At 47.4% G+C, this 12,208-nt stretch overlaps 1 protein-coding gene and 1 long non-coding RNA gene across 8 annotated transcripts in view; one reads left to right on the top strand and one right to left on the bottom strand.

The window, feature by feature from the left end:
* Window positions 1-12,208, bottom strand: part of gse1b (Gse1 coiled-coil protein b) — a 141,959-nt gene that overhangs the window by 26,423 nt on the left and 103,328 nt on the right. The window lies entirely within an intron of this gene.
* LOC114852665 (uncharacterized) lies at window positions 6,062-8,281 on the top strand. Of its 7 annotated transcripts, none has more exons than XR_003785421.3 (5): window positions 6,062-6,762; window positions 6,888-7,263; window positions 7,362-7,459; window positions 7,640-7,728; window positions 7,987-8,281. It is a non-coding gene; the product is annotated as an uncharacterized LOC114852665 (long non-coding RNA). The 7 variants fall into 7 exon arrangements; XR_003785423.3 differs by having other exon boundaries at window positions 6,063-6,762; window positions 7,395-7,459; XR_005897492.2 differs by having other exon boundaries at window positions 6,063-6,762; window positions 7,362-7,464; window positions 8,060-8,281.

Here is a 12,208-nt window from a genome sequence, read left to right as displayed (position 1 = left end):
AGAAGCTGAAAAAGAGAGAGAGTATTGCTGTGTCTGAGCTGTCATTATACAGCAGGCCTCCATTATGGAGCTACAGCAGAGAACAGAGTACATCTCCCTCTGACCTGGCTCCACACACACACACACACACACACACACACACACACACACACACACACACACACACACACACACACACACACACACACACACACACACACACACACACTTCTACCTTGTGTGGCTTTAAATGACACTGGTTGTGTACGTGAGTGCGTGCAGAAGCACACCTTATTATTCATCCTTCACCTCCTACTACTCTTACTACGCTCTGATTTCAGCACCCCCCCCCCCTCCCCTCCGCCCCCACCCCAACCTGCCAGGAGCTCGCAACAAAAACAAGAGATTTCAAAAGCCCAGCCGGCATCTCTCTCCCTCTCTTCACCTTCCTCTCTTTTATTCTCCTCCGCTCGCGCACACGCGGCTTCAAAGAAGCACAGTGTGTCTTGAGGGTAGGCACGAGCCGAGATGATTTTCACTCCTCTCCTCCTCCCTGCATCCGACTCACCCACCACAGCAGCGCCATTTCCTGTGTCTGTTAATTACACGGAGGCTGTGGCAGGGGTTGCTGGGGTTGTGTGTGTGCATGTCATCTGGGAAGTGTATGGCTGTGTTCACTCAGACACCAGCGTAGGCGTATGACAGAACAGTCTGGTTACGCTTCACAACGCTGCTTAGAGAGTGTGAACACACACACACAGACACACACAGACACACACACAGAGCCTTCTGTCTGTGTCTCTTTGTGGTCCGTGCCCCAGGAGTCAAGCTGCTGTCTGTGTGGCTGTGCCCTCTGTGGCTTCTCACTGAGGGGGGGGCAGCCCTGCCTCTCCCCTCATGTGAGCCAGCCTCAGCCCTGGTACAGCTGTTTGACTGAGAAAGAGAGAGAGAGAGAGAGAGAGAGAGAGAGAGAGAGAGAGAGGCAGGGGGTCAGCTGTGAGTCACCGTTGTCATTATCATCAGCGCTGGGTCGTTGCTCTTTCTTTCAAATCAATCTCACCTGCTACGGAGAAAAAACAGACGCGCAGGATGGACGTTGCAGATTCTACATGAACTCAACACAGACGCAAAGACAAAGGAGGAGCTTCTTATCATGGTTTCTGCACCTGTGATGCTCTTCAGTATACACACAGGAACAGAATGAGCACATGCCAGGTCTGCACCCAGATAAACCGTATTGTTCTCTCCTATAAAGCTGTCACTGCCTGGGAATATCAACACGTTTAACACATTTCAGTTATTACCATCGTCCCTCAACATCCACAAGCCTCCTGAGGAGATGGGTGCTGTTTTTGCTGGCTGCTCTACATCTATTCTTTATCTCACTCCATTCGACTCAGTTGGGTTGCGGTTGCCCAATTAGCTCTCGTAGCACCCTGTGCGGTCCCTCACGCCAAGCAACTAGAACATAGGGGTAGGTATTATAAGGTATTATTGTATATATTGTAGTCATCCTAATTCCTTTGGGTCAATTGACCTGAAGATGCCACCCTGGCCTGCGTGAAGCAATAGATGAAACAGCCATCTAACATCTCAGTTTTAGAATAGAACCTTCCTGTGTGACACCACATGTCTCGGTGGCAAAAGGGGAAACACAAGCGGAGGAGAAATGACACAACGGAGGATGCAATATGGAAGATGCGAAACTGAGATATCCACATCACTTTAAGAAAACAACAGAGCCCAAAATAGAGAGCCCTTAGTTGTGCAAATGCTACCTGGCAACCGCATCTTCAGTGGAAGCACGTTTGACACAGCAACTGTGGCCCCCACTGGCACGGGCAAGCGGCTGCCTTCACGAGGTGATTAAAGCAGTTGGCCACAGAACCCGCTTTACGTCTTCAGGCTCGCATCTGACCCTGCTCTCGCACACGAGGAGGTGCGCTACCAAACACACAAACAATATGACAGTCAGCTGATACAGCAGATATCTCAGGGAGGGAGGAAGCAGCAGAAGGCGACTGATGCAAACACACACTGGAGAGGGAAGAGGTGATGATGTGATAGCCAGAAGAAAAGGCTTTTGTTGCCGAGTGGCTTTAAGCACAACGCTGGGTTGTCCTGTGAGGATGTGACAGCAAGAAGCACAAAGACAGGCCAGACCCACAGAATATGATAGGTGAGGAGGCACGCGAACACACCACGCGTAATACGCAAGGGCAATCGTCAAGAAGGTGGGTTCTGAGTGTGTGTATTCACATATCTACTCTTTTTGCTGCCCTGAGTTGTGTTTGTTCAGCCAGTGCTTATCAGCCCCAGCGGTAGGACAGCGACAGCAGCCAACACCAGTTACACAAACACACACTGATGATATCTACAACGAGATTTAGTTCGATGAACGTAGTGAGTGTGAATGAACGGCTCCACAACTCGACCATCACAAGTATAAACCAGTGCTGGCCAGTGTGTGTGTGTGTGTGTGTGTGTGTGTGTGTTGCTGTCTAAATGAAATCACGCTGGCTACAAAAGCCGCGTGTCTCGGTTTTGGGAGTAGGATTCGCAGCCACACAGACAGAGCAGCCCGGCTCCTCCAGCATTTTATATTAACAGAGCAAGCTCAATGCTCAAGGTTGGCAAAAGAAAGAGCAACGCAGAATGCGACAGAGGCAGAACGTGAAAAGAACAATACAGTGTACGTGAACAGATAGTTTTACTGCACTTAACCACTTCTTTTTCTGGTATAGTTATTACTATATACCTAGATATGTATATGTACGATGCACCCACAGGAATTAACTCATAGGTGCATATCTGTACTTACTGCTTAGGTCTGTAACCCTACATAGTTACTGAAAGGCAACCACATACCAGAAATGGACACAAGTTGTCAACAAACAGGTGTCAGGAAGCCAACTGCAATAACTGGACGATCTGGAGTCCAGCTTTTATTGGGGTGCAGCCCCTGATTACATTACCTGTGCCCGTCTGCAGCTACAGCTACTATTTTGGCTCAGGCCACAAGTTTTATTGCACGTAATTGTGCAGCCATAAACGTCTGTTGAGTGTCAGTAGGTGTATGTCTGCCAAGCTGAGTGACAAGCAAATGAGCACCACACCCATAAGATCTTTGAAAGCACACACAACCCCCCTTCTCATAGACAAACAAACACACACACGCAACACACACACACGCGCAATATCTGGTGGTGAAAATTCTAAAGTAGTGTTTTAACAGCAATCCTTAGTGACACAAACACGTGTCTGTAGACATTCCTGGCTTACAGAGCAGGTTAGGCCTGAACACACACACACACACACACACACACACACACACACACACACACACACACACACACACACGCGCGCAAAAAGGCATGAGAACAATTGTCACAAGCCGCAGAAAGTTTCAGATTTAATTCAATTACACAACTTTGTCTTTTACGGCTAAAAATTTTCACACTGCCCATAAGTTCAATCAGCTTTCTGGCCTCCCTTTAGATAAGCACTTTATGACCTGTTTGCTCAGCTGTCTTTACTGGTCATCACATTTACAGCTTACCTTTACTACCGGTTTTTACACCCAGTGGGGGGGATGCTCAAACGCGTGCACGTAGGGCGAGAGGACAGGAAATGTTAGGACAGACAGTGGGAAGAATGGGGGGGGGGTCAAGACATGCTGAGGGAAACCACCTAAAAAGCTGTCTCCGCTATCACACACTGTGCAGTGATACAAGAGAGCGGTGTGTGCACCCACATTTTCATACCACCTCAGGACATTGTTGTAATGCTAGTCAAATCCAAGCCTCACCCGGGCAGACGCAACCCATTCTCTCTAATAAGGAACTATGTAAACCCATGCAAAGGCCTCTCTACAGTCTGTGCTATTCAAAGCTATCAATGTGGGCTGTTGATAAGGAAATGCAAAGTGGGTCACCTTTAACTCCGGGCTCCTTGTGTAAACAGTACGGGGAGCTGCTTGGGACTCTCCTAATCACTCTCTAAACAGAGCCAGGTGCTGTTGCCACAGACAAACTGTCACCTACACTCTGCTAGACACAGCTGCCGTCTAGCCCCCAGACACTCGCAGCACTGCAGGCTACCGCAGCATGACAAACAGCACAACACCACCTGAAAACACGCCAAGCCAGTGCAGCCGCCATGGCGGAATAGAGGTTTGACAACCTCAACATGGCAGATCACAAGCAAGAAAATTCTCCTCCTCAGAGCAGGATTTGCTTAAGTAATCTCGTGCTGAAATGTCTCACACGTAAGTCTGCGACGAGGGAGGATGAATCCATCTAAAGCCAGCTCACTCACTTCTTATTAATTTTGGTTGTGATTATCCTGGTTGCTTAATCTGTCGCCATGTATAAATCATTTCATTGCTTTTACCACAAGATTCACAAAGAAAGCAAGACCACCGGACTACAGGTACATCCCTGTAGGGTTGGGGATGTAATATGAATTAAATGACTCCATTACATAGCCTCTTCCATGTTCCATCGTACTCCAACATGGTTTCCTGGACATACAGTAACTTCCATTGGTGAAATGTATTTTTTTTTTGTACGTATTGTCTGTGGTGCCAAATTACATCATACAGCCAAATAATCACAGTGACTGATCTGATGTAGCAACTCATGTACATGCACTTTGTTTTTCCCCAAAGACTGTTAACAGTAATTAAAACAGTAGATTTGCCTAATCCTGTTGTGGGAAATCCTAAAATTGTAGAGGAGCTGTTAATTATCTAGCATGCAATCAAACTAAGACTTTAAAATAATCACCCTTAACGGTGATACTTGTAATCTCACCAGTGGGTGGACCCTATTTTTAAAACACAATTTGTAATCCTAATGCGAGCCACAGAATATAATGGGGCCAATAATAAATAAATTATGATTAGCTACGTAACACAGCCAGAGATCAGAGTGAACCCAGTGAAAGTAGTCTAATATATACGGGTCAAATCCCAGGCTGTGGCCTGTATTTAAAGAGGTTCCAGTGCAGTGGTGACCCTGACTCTCATCACTTGTAAAGGTGTTGACTTAAACCTGACTTTGACCTCAACTAAAACAAAAACAGAAACCCGTAGAAGCCCAGAAATATGAATATGAACCAAACTAAATGCACCGTGCGTAATACATCTCTGAACGAATTTGTTCTATTTTGCGACACCTGTGTCACCGTGAAACACCTGAATCCACATCAGATATCACCGTTTCCTGGAGACATTTTTCATTCATAGCACTCTTTGACAGCTGCTAAGGTAAAAATCAGAAACCACATAATCTGCTTGCTGATGAGATGCTGAGATGAAACAACGTCAAAATAAATATCAATAAAAAGGAAAATTATACGTGTAATGTTTTGGTAGTAAAATAAGAAAGATGAAACTCATTTCAATGACCACATCAGGCTGTCTCCCAGTGATAGCTGATGAAAATAAATGTGGCCACTCATTCATATTTAATGCACCCTTAGTGTATTTTGCTGTAGCCGGCTCACTATGAGAAACTGGTCTGCAATCTGTGTCAGCTGCAGTGGGGGAAAAAAAATCAATTATCCAGCACAATTATGCCAAAACAGACAGCACACAGCTATGTTACAATGCACGGCAGACAGATGCCCAGGTAATGCGTGACCCCTCCCCAGAACCTGTCAGGAGCTGTTAGAGACACCGGGAGGACGGGCTCGCTAGAGGAGCCGGGAGCCTCTAATTCCCGGCTCGTGCAGTTCTGGCTCATCTTATCAGCGGCAGCTAAAACACACAACAAGGCTCCTTCTGGCTGCAGATAAACTCAACCCGCAGCACACCGGGCTCAGCGCAGCCTGTTGCTCCACCGCCGTGGATCGTGTTTTAAGCCGAGGTGTGTGATGAGCGCGATGGGCGCGTGCGTGTGAGCGCGTGAGCGCGCGCGGGCAAAAGCAGCTGCTGTACGCGCCTGTAGTTCAAGACAAGTGAAGGAGCGCGTGGGAAGTGATTCGACACGGTCCACCTGCCACGCGCACGCGGGTGCGCCACACAACACGAACATACACGCGAGCGCGCGCACCGGGTCAGACCCTTCACCCGCGAGGAGCAAATGGTCAACATGTGTCCCTCTCGCAGCCAGAGTGGTGTTTATACGGATAAAACCCAAGCGGAAGACGGGCGTCCTGCTCTCCAGTCATTTTAAAAGGAGCCAACGTGACTGGAGACTGCGAATTAGCTGCAAATCCACAGAACTGTGCAATTTCACATCAGCGGCTAACGAGTGTCTTCCGCAGAAAAGCTCTGGGCTGTTTTATACATAATCATCACACCAGCGCGCCGGTAACAACGTTACAAGAAGTTAATTTGAGTGGGTGGGGGTCTCCCGCTATTCTTTTCAGTCCTTCGGGCCAATATGCATTTTCAACTACGGTTTATTTGAAACCAGCAGCAGCGCACAAACAGTAAGTGGTTCGAAAGGCTTGAATCGCCACCTGAACGCACCACAGCGGCGCTTTTCTCTTTCGGTTGCACCGACTCTCTCGTCTCTGACACACACACACAAACAGGCGCGCGCACACATCCAAACCAACACGCGCGCGCGCTCACCCGCGCGCATACACAAGGGCTAGGCTCCGACCTTCGAAATTGGAAGAGAAAAAAAAAAACTAGCGCCCGTTTCCTCGATATCGCAACGGCTTCCTCAACAAACCCCCTCCTCGCCGCGCGCGCTCGGCCGTTAACGACAAACAACCCCCGGCTCTGGAAGCGTAACTACAGATTTACAAACAGTCACTCACCGCAAACAAGTAAGGGCTATTCCAGTGTTTATAAATGAGTAAAATTCCCCTCCTTTAGCCGTGAAAGCGCGGGTCCATCCCTCCGTCGACAACGCAGTCTCCGCACTTTTTGTTTTTTTGTTGTTGTCACGCAGGAAGCTCCGACGCCTAGCGAGGCCACAGGGACGGAGCTGAGCCGTGCCGAGCGCCGGGGAGAGGAGGAGAGAAGCGGCCGGCTGCTGGGAGCCGGGAGGTGGGGCTATTACTCAGGCAGGGGCCGGACGGACAGACGAGCCGGAGGGGGCGGGGGAACAGAAGCACCTGCTCCCCCTCCTCCTCCCCCCCGGCCGTCACGCCTCCAGACCACAGAGCTGACCCCGCATTGTCCCGCAAATGGGATAAAGAATGTCCCATCCATTCCTGACCAGGATGCAGAGTCACTTCCTGTTCATAATAATCAGCTAAAAACCGCACATCGGCAAAAAGACGAATACAGTCAGCCAAAGTTTGGAGTAACCGTCTATTAGGATGGTAATTATAAGACACCTCCTGCAGGATTCACCCTGCAAACACGTGTCTTATCTGGTTTATACATTATTCTCAATGTTTAACATTGATTATTCCTGCAGCATTTTATTTGTTGTGCCACTATGTGCTGAAAGGGTGTCACAGACTGCTAGAAGACCGTAGAGACCACGTGACTAGAGGCGGCGTCCACGCAAGCAAAGTAGCGTATCCTTCATCTGAATTAATTTAAAGCTCTGATAATGTTGGATATGCAGTAAATTACTAGAAGAACGTGAGAGTAATTCCATCAAGTGTCCACAAGGGGACAGCCACTCATCAAAAGCCTCTGCTGACAACCTCTACCCCAGTCTCACTTATCAATGGTTTTCCTGTGGATTAGATACCAGCGAGTGCACGGGCTGTAAAATCAAAGGCGCACTTGTAAGACGCGTTCTCCCAGAGCCGGGGATGAAAACGAGGATTAGGCAGGTGATGGCTGGAGTGGAAGTAGGACAAGACCCTTGTCGCATTGTGCTGTAAACTGCTAATTGCTGTGATGCATAGGATCAAATGCGAGTCTAATTATGCAGCCCACTCCTCTGGGCTGATTTAAGGAACAACAGAGCAGAGAAGGGAAAACGTCCCCCAGCGCGCACACACACACACACACACACACTGGGCAGCTTGTCTTCCGCATGAGCGAAAATACTGTTGTTGTTGTTTTGTTTTTTTCCTCTTTTTGTGCAGGGCGTGATAATGCCGGTCTGTCTTGTCTTTCATCCAAGTGATAGTGTATCCCTCACCTCTACTTGACCTGCAGGAGCGAGCGAGAGAGCAGGCTGACAAGGTATCCTGACTGTGCAGCGCTGAGCCCTCAGCCTTTGATCTGCCTGCTGTCGGCGCACATGCTACCCCCGCGATACGGAGAGAGCCCCCTTCTGTTCAATTACTCAAATTATCAGCCATTAGAGTATTAAAATGTCTTAGATGACTCAGAATTTTTTCACCAATTAATCATTTTTATCTTTAATCTTTTTTTTTTTTCAAAACACATCACTAATGAACTATTAGTTTTGTTGCCATTTTTGGTGATTAGTCATTGCTATTATAGCTGAAGTCAGTCACACCTTTGACATCACAGAAACGTTCACTAATATGATTTGGTCATGGCTGCATTCATCTCTAGAAGGAGAGGAACACTGGAATGAAATTAATTAAGGAGCTATTAGTAGCTTTAGTAAATACATAGAGGCTGCCTAATATGTGCAGCGCAGGCGAACCGGATCAACACGTATCCACTGAGCCACACTCCTCGTTCCACCGACAGCAGAGATCTGTGCAAAGTGATTTAAAAAGTGTATCAAAGTGATACGTGAAACACCTTTAAACGCCTTCAGCTATGTCAAAAAATAATAACTTGAAGCTGTTAAGCGTTTATGTTTTCAGCAGCACCAGTTTGTGCGCTTCACACTTTCAAAACCCCACATTCACGGTGACTCTTCTACAAGGAGCCTTTGCCTAATTGCTGTTCCTCCTAGTGCACGACTGTCCAACTACAAGAGTCTAGGGGTGTTCCTCTTCTCCTCCTCCTGTCCTCCTTCAGCGTCCCTTCCTCACCTCCTCCACCTTCTTCCTTTGAAACAAAACACCCCCACCCACCGTTCACCGCCACTGATTTCACATCCTCGATCCCAACGTTGCCTCCTCCTCCATGTTTCTGCAGCCATTGCTTCCCTGAGCACCAGCCCTCCCTCTCTCCCTCTATCTGTCTACTCTCTACTCCTCTCTCTCAGCAGCAGACCTGGCCTTAGGCATCGTTAGCTTAATTTAATAAAGGGGCTTAAGCTTTTGAGAGGCTTTTGAAGGATCTGACTGCTGTTACATTCATTACAATCTATCAGCCACAAGAGACACAGCCTTGTTGCATGGCTGAGAAACGGAGCGTGTGTGTGTGTGTGTGTGTGTGTGTGTGTGTGTGTGTGTGTGTGTGTGTGTGTGTGTGTGTGTGTGTGTGTGTGTGTGTGTGTGTGTGTGGGAGATTGCAACAAAAGTGTTTCTAATTATTAGAGCTGTGACATTGTGGGAACCCACAGATCACGCGTGCTCTGCCTTCCCTGACATATCCTGCTTGGGCCCCTTATAGGCAGCGGTTTCTACCCCCATCAGCTGCTAAACAATGTAAAGTATTGGAAACAAATAGGTTTTATCTCTGCATGTCTAAGCATATGCGAGTGTGAGGGAGGGCTGACGGCTGGAGGGGGAACCTCTGGAGTGAGGGTGCTCCGAAATCCTCGCAGGCAAATATTAAGGCATGAACGTAATTAACATGCAGATCAGATGCTACACGACGGATGGAACGAGGGGCTACAGCAATTCATTAGGTTGAGCGAGAAAGACACAAGAAAGTATGAGTAGGAATTTGGAGAAATTACAGGGTTGTTCGATGAGCTGTAGTGTTGTTTAGGTCACTGCTAGACCTGCTGTCTCATCAATGGTGTTAACACACAGCTGTGTGCAGCCATAATACAGAGATAGACATAATGCAAAGCGTTGCAATGATTGAGTATCTTCATTATCACTTAATCAACAATTATTCCCCTGATTAAGTGTGGACTAAAAATTATCTTAACACTTACCTAAATAGCTGCCAATTGATTAAATTTGCTGGTGTATGTATGATCCAATTTAACAGGCCTACTGTAATAAGGAAATAAATATTTATATAAGTATATATACATGTGATGAATAATAAAATGAAAATTTGTTTAGTTTGTAATATGCTATACTTTGTTTAACACAGGAGACCAAACAAAGAGTCAATTTCAATGTATTTGTCCAAGTCATCACAGGTAACTAAAAGTAAACCATCAATCATCCTGTCGCTGTGCAAAAAATGGACGTTTACACGTTTGCATTCAGCAGACGTAGAACGGAAAAATTGAACTTATGCAGCTGGAGTAAAAGAGAGCCAGCTGTCTTGTACCCGCTTGACCATTTATCTCCGAGCACAGCCTCACTTCCCAACACCTCCACATGACCTCTAGCTGATAGCCACACCTGCCCAATCACAGGACACTTCCCCACTCTTCAGTCATTAGAAATGCATGGGATGGGCTGTGCTCGAGTAGACTCTGAGAAGATTAGGTGAGCGCTGCACAGTAATCTCTTTCATATTTACTCTACGTGGCTGTAAATATACTGCTTATCTGCCTGTCCCCTTATTAACAGGCACACGCCGCTCCATATGGCTGGGCTAAAAAGGCCTGATGGAGAACCGGGGCACATGCGGCTGTAGGAAAGGGGAGAGATGTGAGGGAGACGCAGAAGCGAGGGCGGCTGCGGACTGAGCTGCACCGTGTTGCCTCCTTGCTATTTTCCGACTCTGTGCTTGTCTGTGCGTGTGTGTGAGCAACAGGGGAGCGTGGTGAGGCCTATTAACAGACGTAGTGGTAATAGGCAGGGGGAGCCAGGATGTGTCTGAGCCACTGACCTGCCCATTAGCTCTCTCCACTCCGCTAAGCCCTCACATCGATCACCCAGCCACACATCATTGATCTGGAAAACCAGGCACGAGCGCACTACTTAGACACACTCGCCGTCCCTCACGCCTCTTCCTGGTGGTACGGTGTGTGTGTGTGTGTGTGTGTGTGTGTGTGTGTGTGTGTGTGTGTGTGTGTAAGGACGGGAGGCAGCTTGTGCGCTTCCACTCGTGTGTTATCTTTATGATTGTGGTACAGTACGTCTCAGCGTCTGGAGTGGACAAACATTCACAGCCTTTCATTCCACACAAAACATCCAGGGGATTTAAAAGCCCACTGTTGTATCATTCCTCTCATTATTCAAATGTATTCCACCTTTCAACCTCTCTGCTGTGACATAATTAACAATGTACACTCCTCTATTAGCTCCGCTGGCAGCAGCTAATTGTTAGCTGTCAGTGTAAATGTTAGCAGCGCACAGACACCTTAACCTTCTGCACACACAAACACACACACACACACACACACACACACATACACACACACACACACACACACACACACGGACATACACCTATAATTGTGTAGATGCTTCTACTTCTCTGTTTATATTTCACCTGTACATTTGGGACTTGTGAGCAGACGTGGCTCTAAAGTGAAGAGTTTCACCTTTATGGACATTGCTTCAGCTGCTAAATTAGATTCAACTGTAGAGACCAGCCCAACAGCCTCCTCCTCTCGATACAGGGCCACGTTCACCAGAGTAAAGCCCAAAAGGTAGGAATTGCTTTGTCAGGTAGGAAAATGACAGGTACCAGTACAGATGGACACAGGCGTCCCCATCAGTGAGCAGCAGATGCAGAAAGAACCCTGTAAGATGGAGGAGGTACGCGCTAAACGGATTTACACATTTCCTGATACTAGTGAGATAGACACAACAAAGAGAGACAAAGCAAAGAGACGGATGAAGCTGCTCTCATTTCAATAGCCAAGCGAAACCTCAAACGAGGACTTCCAGTGTCTGAGTTCAACAGCAGTAGCCTTTTTTTGTGTTAGACATTAAGATAATTGTTAGATATTTCAAGTGGGGTTATAAAAGGGATTTTATGCAAATCTGAACAAATTCACAGCCTTTGCAGTTGAATTAACAAGAACAATTAGGCAGTGTGCCCACTCCACCGACCAGCGCTGAACGTTCCTTACGTTTACACAGACTCTAAATGTAACGTGTTGCATGGCAGAGCGACATAGTGCAGGAAAGAGAGAGAGAGAGAGGGAGAGAGGGAGGATGCAGCAGCAGCCAGTGCGAGTTCAAACCCATATTAATAGGGTTATTGCATTGATTTCCATTTAGCTGTACTCCCTGATGTTATTCACAGCATTTAGCCCAGCACACACGGCCTTTCTCTCCTCTCCCAGCTCGCCCTTAACCAGCCGTGACACCCTGTCAACTTCTTTTCCTCTACCCTCTGTCTCCCTTCAACCTTTTC

Source organism: Betta splendens, chromosome 3 (genome assembly GCF_900634795.4).
Source record: "Betta splendens chromosome 3, fBetSpl5.4, whole genome shotgun sequence".
In the NCBI taxonomy this organism is placed as follows: domain Eukaryota; kingdom Metazoa; phylum Chordata; class Actinopteri; order Anabantiformes; family Osphronemidae; genus Betta; species Betta splendens.
The sequence above is the reverse complement of the archived record's forward strand: the minus strand, read 5'-3'. Positions and strand labels throughout refer to the sequence as shown.